Source organism: Arachis hypogaea, chromosome 11 (genome assembly GCF_003086295.3).
Source record: "Arachis hypogaea cultivar Tifrunner chromosome 11, arahy.Tifrunner.gnm2.J5K5, whole genome shotgun sequence".
NCBI classification, from domain to species: domain Eukaryota; kingdom Viridiplantae; phylum Streptophyta; class Magnoliopsida; order Fabales; family Fabaceae; genus Arachis; species Arachis hypogaea.
The window spans coordinates 53,453,405-53,463,413 of NC_092046.1; positions in this window are offsets into that span (position 1 = coordinate 53,453,405).

The window sequence follows — 10,009 nt, forward strand, 5'->3', positions numbered from 1 at the left end:
ACATTAATTAATTAAAAGCATAAAATAGTTTAGTTAATTTAATTTGGATATCTTGCCATAGCTGTTGCTAGTTCTTGCTGAATCAATTATTGTGGCTGAACAATTTGGATCAGAGTTGGTTATTCCTTCCCATAGAAAACATAAAATATATTCACTACTTTTCTTACCCATCTCACTTGTCTTCTCACTTCTCACACTACCATCACCAATATACTACTTTGCTCTTTTCTCATTTTGATTAATTAATTGACTAAATGAGGAGATCCAAAATTGTTAGCATTTCAATTGTAGTCAACTTATATTTTTTTGTTGCTATCACTTAATTAAGACACAATGACATTGGAAAAGCCTTAAACATCATTCAAGAGAAATAGAAAACAGTTTCAGTCACAAATGGCATAATCTATTTATATGAATATGATGATAAACTACCAAAACTCTTTTAACATATGGATTTTCTTCCAACAACTTCTTGCTTCAGATTGTGTCTCTCAGCTTCACCATTAATACACTGCAAATTCAATATATAGCCAATAGTAGTTGAAATTTATAAGAGTTATAAAATTGATTTAGTGGCTTAGATTAACTTTATGGGCTTCCATTTCAATGCTTACGTTTTGTCATATCCATATAAGATGAAAATAACACATGATAATATTATGTGCTTTTATGGACTATACTAATTAATATAGCCATATAGGTCTTATATAATAAAAATTTAAACTAATTTTCAATTATAGCTTATCAAAAGACATAACAATTATGTTAGATAATGAGTAGTTTCGAATATTAATTATTGGCGCTTGCTTTGTCTGTAGACAACTCCTGAAATTGATCACACATATTGGTGGATTGTTGGTGCTAATTGCGGTTGTGCCCCTGCTATTTGCATTCGTGTTGCTGCTGCTGTTATTGGCGTTCGTAGTTGCAACTGTACTTCTATGCAAAGGTAACAATTTGATAGCATATAATTGAGCTTAGTAATTTGTTAGTGTTATTGAATTTTCCCAGTTTGATATTTGGCTTGTTGAAAGATGAAATGATATTTAGCAATTCCAAGTTCATTTGAAACAGAGAATGCTTCATACTTCATTAACTTGGACCTTCCTCAGTTCTCAATTAAAATCTTATGAGAAAATTTGAAGCAAATCTAATCTTTAGGAATTTAAAGCTTTCAATTTTTATAAATTATGTTTTTTTTTCTTTTTTTCCTCCTCTAGACATATGATGATATTTTAGACTGGTAGAAATGATTTTTCTTACTATTCTTATACCAACAGATGAATTTTTCCGTGACTTGTGAGGTAGAATTCGGTGTTGCAGATTTGATTTGTGGGAATAGATTAAGAAAAATTAGGTGCTAAATTTCTTTATAGAATAAAAAAATATATAGGGTTAAATTGTGAATATAAAAAAAATAGAGATAGTCAGTGTTAAATTATTTTGACAAGTCCATATAATGGAACTCTTCTTGAAAGCTGCATAGAAAACCTTGCCATCTATATATACGAGTCAGTGCCACAACCACTCACAATTATTATTAGTAGTAAGAATCATATTATCATGTCCTAATAATTAATAACAAAATATCAGTTACATGCTTAAGATGCAGTATTTTTTATTTGACTAATAAGCATACTGTAAAGATAATAATAGCATGCCATAGATATTGATTTTCTCCTGTGATGCCTAAGATGTAATGTTCGTCTCGCTGTCACAGTTTTGTATTTAAATTAAGTTCAACCTCTCTTTGATAGTTGAAGTTAAAATAAAGGGAACATTTTAATTTTTGATAATTGTGCCTTTTGTTGCATTTTGTTATTCAAAATTAAAGTTTTCATTTGCTGATGTTCATACTAAACTATTTTCATCTTTTTTTTTTGAAAATTGTTTTTGCAGTATCTAAGTAATTGATTTGGTATACTTGTTGCTCCTATTTCACTGATACATTCAGATCTAATCCAAACTATTTGGTTGATTCCCTTTATAAGGTAATTCTCTGTCTCAATAAAGTAGTTACATATTCTTTATTCTGAATAAAATAGTTATAATTGTGAAATTCTATGTATCTCATTTTTTGGGATTTTATTTTTGAAATATCTATCCTCCCTTTTATGCTGGTTTGAAATTTATCTTCAATTATTTGCAGTTTGATAAAAGAGAAGTCTTAGAGCAATGGTTGAGTTATCTTTGTATGACCTTAAAGTCACGAGATTAAGTCATATAATTGGTCATGGATGCATTTATTAGGTTAGAATGTATACATTACGTCCTTTAGGAATGGTGCTTGTGCACGTGGTTTTTTTTTTTTTTTAATTTTTGCAGTTTAATCCAGTATATATGAATTCATTACTTGATATAGAGTAAACTTTTTCCAAAAATGCAGAGAGTAAGATTTGGTAAGAGTTTGAACTGTATTAGACATAAGAATGCCATACTCTTCTTGTTACTAGCTGATGTTATGGATACCTAATAATCATCTTGCATGTTAGAGGATGAGATCTTGAAAACTGCAACTATATGAACTCTTTTCTGAATCTTGGGCACAGATATTATATTACACATTTTCAACTAGACAGCCTATTATATTCAGGCAGTGAGGATATTATATGGAGTATGGACTATGACATTATTTTGACTTTTTCATTTCTCTAATTTATTGTATTTAATGTAGTTTTACTTATGCTCTTACTGAGAAAAGAAATGCTATTAAAGATAAAGAAAGGTGAGGGAAACCTGGGACATGGATGCGTCTTAAATTGATACTCTGTTGTCTCTTATTTGAAAGGTGTAGAACATAGATTTATTGAGGACTCGATCGAATTGTTTATACTAGGAAAGAACAAAGGAGGGAGCTAACGTCTGATTTATATAGGCTTGGATGAAACAAATGCACATAATTATTGGATATTCTAAATAACAGTTTATTATTGGTTAGTGATGTATTATGGGATAATGTAGTTACTTGTAGTGACCGAACTAAATGCTATACATGTTGAATCTGGATATGATTTAATGCTAATTATTATGGATGTTTAGTTTTAGTTTGAGTTAATTTAATCTAATAAGAGTTAATATCTTAACTAAAATAGGACAATTTAGTAATTAAATATTTTTATAAGAGGGATGAATATATAATTTCTGTAAGCATTAAAAAAGTAAAGTTATATTTTTTTTATCATTTTGCAAAAACTCAATGCACCTCAGCCCCATTCCTCTCTGAAATTGAAAGAAAAAAGCAAATCAAGCTCTACACACCCATTGACCCAGCCCCGCCGCCCGCAGCCACTCTAACTATCGCAGCCACCTCAATTTTGGTGAGAATGTCATTTCTACTTCGTACAGACCATCACAAATGAAATTTTAAAGTGATGAAATCATTGATGCTCATTTTTAAAAAAAATAATCTAAATATATGTTGTTCTGCTTAGGTCTTTAAGATACAAAGAATCTAGTCAACCAAATGAGGGACATAAAAGTAAATACAATTGGATGGATTGTATTAAAATCTTTTAGTTCTTTAAAGGTGTTGCTGTATTTTATGTGAATTAGTGGTAATTTTTGTAGTCTACATATCTATGAAATGTTAATTGTGTGGTGATGTGTTTTTTTTTTAATTGTAGGTGTATGTTCATTTTTGGGAGATGGAGCCGTCGGATAGTGATTTTTTGGAATAGACTCCGATGAGGAGTTCCTAAGAGGAGACGATCTAGATTTTTTAGACGACGATTCAGAGGCTGATAAAGATAGACCTCAAGATAAGAGAATAGCAGAGCTGCCACGAGAAGATATCATGCAACTTCAGTTTACAGATGAGGAAGTTGTTTATCGATTCTACAAGACTTATGCAATGATGCACGGTTTCGCTGTGAGGTTGGATGAAGTCAGACGCGATAGCGATGGTTCCGTAATTATGCGCCAAATTGTTTGCAATCAGGCAGGCTCAAGAAAGGAAGAGGTTGAAAAGGACGAAAGAATCAAGGACCACCGACCCCTAACTCGAAGTTGTTGCCGGGCAAGAATTCGTGCAAGACTAGATACAAAAATTCAGAAATGGAAGGTCGTTTCGTTCTACGAAGAGCACTCTCATGAATTAGTTGCTCCACTCGACGTTAGCATGATGCCTGAGTATTGCACATTCAGTGTCTTGGATAAATCTCAGGCAAAGAATTTGCACTACATAGGCATCAGGACCTGTCACATCTTGGGATACTTGGCTGCTCAAAAAGGTGGATATGCGAACTTGTCATTTAACCAAAAAGATATGTACAACCTCATTACTCAACATATGAAAGAAAAGGTGAAGGGTGGTGATGCAAATGATGCAATAAGATACCTGAGAGGTAAAGCTGGGTATGATTCTTATTTCTTTGGCAAGTACACATTAAGTAATGAGAATCGATTGGAAAATTTGTTCTGGGCTGATGGGACTAGCCGTATTGATTATGAGTGCTTTGGGGATGTCTTGACATTTGATTCGACTTACAATAGGAATGTCTACAATAAACCACCTGTGATATTTTCTGGTAGCAATCATCATGGGCAGACCGTCGTATTTGGTTGTGGTCTTCTTGTTAATGAGGATATTGGTTCATACAAGTGGCTATTGGAAACTTTTTTGGAAGCAATGGGGAGTAAACACCCTACGGCAGTTGTCACCGACGGAGATCTTTCAATGAGAGAAGCAATTAAGCAGGTCTTTCCTTATGCAACACATCGACTATATGCATGGAACTTACATAGGAATGCATGCGAGAAGGTTAAGAACAATGGAAAATGACTTCAAGAAATTGATTTATGCCAATGTGAGTGTTGAAGAGTTTCAGGTATAACTTATTAAGAAACTCTTGGGTCGTCCAAACCTATGAGTTGGGGAATCTATGGGCTCTTGCATATTTGAGGGACCAATTTTTTGGGCGAATCAGGACAACATCCCAGTGTGAAGGGATTAACTCTCTAATAAAAGCATATGTGAGAAAGAAAGATACCCTTCTTGAATTCATCAATAACATAGAGACTGTGGTTAGCCATTACAGGAACAATGAAAGAGTCGCAGAGTTCAATAGTAAATATACCGATCCAATACTTGTGACTTCTTTGCCGACACTTGAAGATTTTGCTGCAAAGACTTTCACTCGTAACATGTTCCGGGAGGTCAGGAAGGAAATTGAGGGTGCTTGTGCAATGAATACAGAGTTGGTAATTCAGGTTGGTGGAAAACTATACTTCAAGTGTAATAGTTTTGGATTGCCGGAGATTGATCATGTTGTTGAGTTTGACAGAGTTGGGGGGATGCTTCGTTGCGAGTGTATGTGGTTCGAAAATAGAGGAATTCCCTGCATGCACATATTTGCCTGCCTAAAGCACCAACATGTTGAAGTTATTCCAGAACGCTTAGTGTGCAAGTGTTGGGCGAAGAATGCCAAGAGTGACTTCATGAAGTCAAACGTCGATGATCCAAGTGATTCTGATAAGGTACTAAAGTGTCGTTTGGGTGTGTTGGGTGCTAAGTGTTCTAGGTTGATGGATGTTGCATGTAAGAACTCAAGTGATTTTGTCGAAGCAATGAATGTTGTTGTCAACACAATTACAAAACTCCAAAAGTGAGGTGAAAATCCACGCAACAGTAACTTAGACGATGACTACGTTATTGACCCATTGGTGGTGAAGAGTAAGGGAGCCCCCAAGAAAAACTCAAAATTTAAGCAACAGAGAAGGTGCTCAAACTGCGGTGTGACAGGGCACTACAACAAAAGTTGTCCTAATCTTCCTGGTAGAATCCCAAAGGAGCCGGTAGATGATGATACAGAAAGAATATCAGCAGCCATCTTGACATCCTCACTAAGGTATCTCATACTATAACTATGTCTAGATATTTGTTGTATGCTGATTCGGCATATTGTGTTTTGGATTTATAAACTATGTTATTTTTATGCTTTTGTAACGGAAGGTGATGTTTGGTTTGTGATCAGCACAAAAGACATGATAGTGTGAAAAATCAGCAGAAGATGGAAAAAGATAGGAACATTGGTGGTGGAACAACACCAACCTCAGCAGCTAAATCGGATTATACTGATCAAGTGAAAACATCAAGTCCTGGTCCCGATATCCCGGTTTGTGCATCTACAAGTAACGAAGAGTCCGGGTTGAGTTCCAGACCAGCAGAGTCTCCTGTTGTTGCCCCTGAAACTGGAATGGCAGATTGAAGATGATTCAGACTTTGGGATGATTGGTAATTTTGTACCATTTACTAATTACCTTGTATTGATGTTTTGTATAGTTTGCATTCATTGATTGAATTGACAATTATTGAACTAGGAAGATTATGTCATATTACTCATTTACTATTAAATTTTGAAATTGCTTTTAGACTTATTCTATCAATAACAGAACTTGATAAGAATTTTAGTTCATTTTGATGTGTCCCCATGTACTGTAGTAAGTAATTACCACGGACTTTAACTACCAAATTTTTACTACAAACGCTAACTCGTGTCTTCTATTTATCACCAAATTGGCTCACATTGACATGCCATAACCGATCTGTCTTTAATAGATTTACTAAGCTATAATATTAATTCTTAAAAATATTCTAACATTAACACTTTTTTTAAATTAAATCGAAAAATGTAAAAAATTAAATTTAGTTAAAATAAAAAATTATAAAGATAATTCTAATATGAACTGTATATGCTTTGTGATGCTGAAGTCGCTCTTGTTGTCTTCTCCAGCCTTAGCCGTTTGTATGACTATGCTAACAACAACTTCCTTCGCCTTTTCTTTCAAATAAATCTCCAAATCTTTTACTTTATTAACTATTTATATTTATACTTTAATTTGCCTTAAATACTTTTAAACTTGTTTATACACATAACCACATTTTCATGTTGATGATGCTTATTATTAGATTTATTTTTAATACAATCAACCCAAAAAAGTTGGTAAATAGAAAAACAATGTTTTTTGTGTGTCCAAATTAGAAGTGAAACTTAAACTCGTGACTTTTAGGTGAGTATAGAAAAGTTATTCCATTTGAGCTATACACCAAAATCAACTACTAAGATAGAATAGAGTTAAACTATATATGTATTCATACACAAATATATACTAGCAAATAGTGTTGTCCGTGGACGAATGCAGAATGAACTCCATACAGCCAAAGCAATATAGCCTGCTATAAGAGTTGTTCCAGAAACAGGTGGCTCAACATCTTGTGAGATAGGTGTTGCCCAAGCCATCCAATAGTTGCTTCCAATTTGGAGAACTTGGAAGAGAGTACGAGGCTATGAGCCAACGGAATGAAAGGAACAAGAGCACCTCCATATGCCATAGTGATATATTGCCAATACACTGAAAATCCAACTCTACCACTCTCTCTTTCTTCTTCTTGAACAAGTTGGCCTTTTGCCTCATCACCTTTGTTACCAGTTTTATCATTTTGCTCATCTTTCTTTTCCTCTTCTTTTTTTCCACCCTGAGAAATAGGAAAATCTGAATCTTGTTCCAAGGTACTTATTTCATTGGATAATATTCCTTCATCTATTGAATCAAGTGTAGACAAAGCTTTCTTATGTGCACCAACAAGTTCCATAAAATCAGTTCCATTGTTAAGCAGATCAGCATACTTTCCACATTGAGTAATCTTCCCATCTTTCATTACCTATACCAACAAGGCATAACAATATCATAGTAATAAAAATCAATTTTTCAATTAATGGCAATTAACTATGATAAATACTCACCAAAAAAAGTGTTCACTTATACACTAAACTCATAGGAATTAAACTATAAATCAAAGAAACAATAATGAAAGAAATCATAGGGACAAAATCAATTGAGAAGAAAAAAGACCAAGTTATTTAGAGAGATTGAACTATATCGCTAGAAATGAATACAAAATGCATATAAAACCGTATTGGATTCAATATCAATGTATGAAATTCAAAATATCTTAAACTTAGACAAATTAAAAAAAACTCATATCGTGAACACAATAAATGGCTGCATTTCAATTTATCTTGGTGACCAATTTCTTTGCGGCATTGATGGTGTTTTCTTTGGCTTTATTGTAATTGCTCAGCACTAAATCTAAGGCCAATCGCATGCGTGCAGTATCGTCCACTGGCTGCATGTTATAAAATTTATAAATTAGTGAAGATTCTATTTAATAAGGATACAATGGCAGGAATTATAATGTTATACTCATTGGTATGATAAATGAATTCCTAGCCTCAGCATATAGCTGCCATCTAGCAACCCACATCCCAGAATCACACCTGAGGCATACGTATTAACATATTAGCTTCACCTTCCTTATATAGTTATTTGAAGTTGCTTAAATTCATATAGTAACTAGTCTTACGCGTTTTCTTGTTGTGGAAGATTCTGTGGATAGTAGATCCGAAATTCACCGAGTTGATATGCAACTTCATCCAAATCTGACTTACCCTCTATTCTCTCATCAAGAAATCATTCATGAATAATCCAATCAATGAAATTTGCCTACATTGACAGGGAATATAGTTGTAGTTAATTGTAGCTGAATATTAAATGAGTTATGATCAACAAAAATAATTTAGAAGCATGAAATACTCACTAGTTGTCGAATCTGTCGCTCCCTTATGGTTTTCCTTGATCTTTGTTGCATCGGATTTACATATATCAACTTCCTCTTCTTCACGTCAACACATAATAAGTACTAATGTTTAAAGTTGTCCTTAATTGGTACATAAATCTAAAAATCACAAAAACTCTGTATTATAAAAACATATCATGGAAAATGCTAGTAAATGGGTAGATTTCAAATTTAAAAAATATTAGATACCTTTGATAAGCTGCTAACATCAGATAAGTATGCTGAATGGTCCATTACCACAGCTGTTGGTGAGTGGAAAAAGGAAAGTGCTTGTTCCTATCAAGTTTTACAATCAAGGAAAATTGCGATTCAATTTAGTTGCTTTATTAAAGCATATAGTAAACTTTGACTTCATATGACTTATGGAGACCCTAGGCGGAAGAAACCATATCTTTGGACTTCTAGACCGAATTTTTTTCTCATGAGTCATTGTGCATGCAACCATTGTTAATATCTAGCAAGATTAAAGATAACAAATAAAATTAGTCTCAGAGGTTTGAAAAGTTAAAAATTTAACAAAAAAAATTTGGAGTTTTACATTGGCATCTATCTGTCCCATAGGCTTAAGTGCATCGAATGATCTTCTACAACCATCTATACCTTCGTGTACAAGTATTTCCTCGCTGTTGTAAAAATAAATAAATAAGTAAATAAATAATCTTACCACATGAAATAAAATGTCTAACAACTTTTATCTATATGTATATTAACAAGATACTTACTCCGGTCAGGCATTAGCATTATATAAATATATAGCAACCATTGCTTCTTCTTCATTGACCAGTATATCTTTGGGAATTTCAAACGTCAACTGAAATAATAATAATGATGAGATCATAGTCAAATTATTCATACTAAACATAATCCTAATAAAATAATTTTTATTTACTGGTATTGTAAATGAACGCAACCTTTGAACTTCACATTTGACGACATCCAACTCATACAGTTGTCTATCACGATTAGCTGCCTACATATTAAATGTATAGATTACAAATATTTTTTTTAAGTATTTTCAATTTTATAAAACATAGTTTTTGATTGTTCATATGTTACTATATTCACTTACTACTAACCATGAAAGTCGTAGTTGGCGAAGTTTTAAAAATATTTAAAACAGGAATGACTAATTTTTGTTACTTACCCTATTTCCATTTGCTTCTTCCCCTCCAGCAGTAGACATTACCCTATTTGCAGGAGGAGTTAATGTTTGGGCCAAATTCTGAAACTCTTGGCATATCGTCCTTTGGACCTCTTGTTTTACCCTCAAAATCTTTGAATCAATGTATTCAGTTAAACATTGATACATAGGTTCTGAGAGTAAATTTAAATGTTGGTTGCTGACAAATACATTGTCGAAAGAGGCTTGCGTGT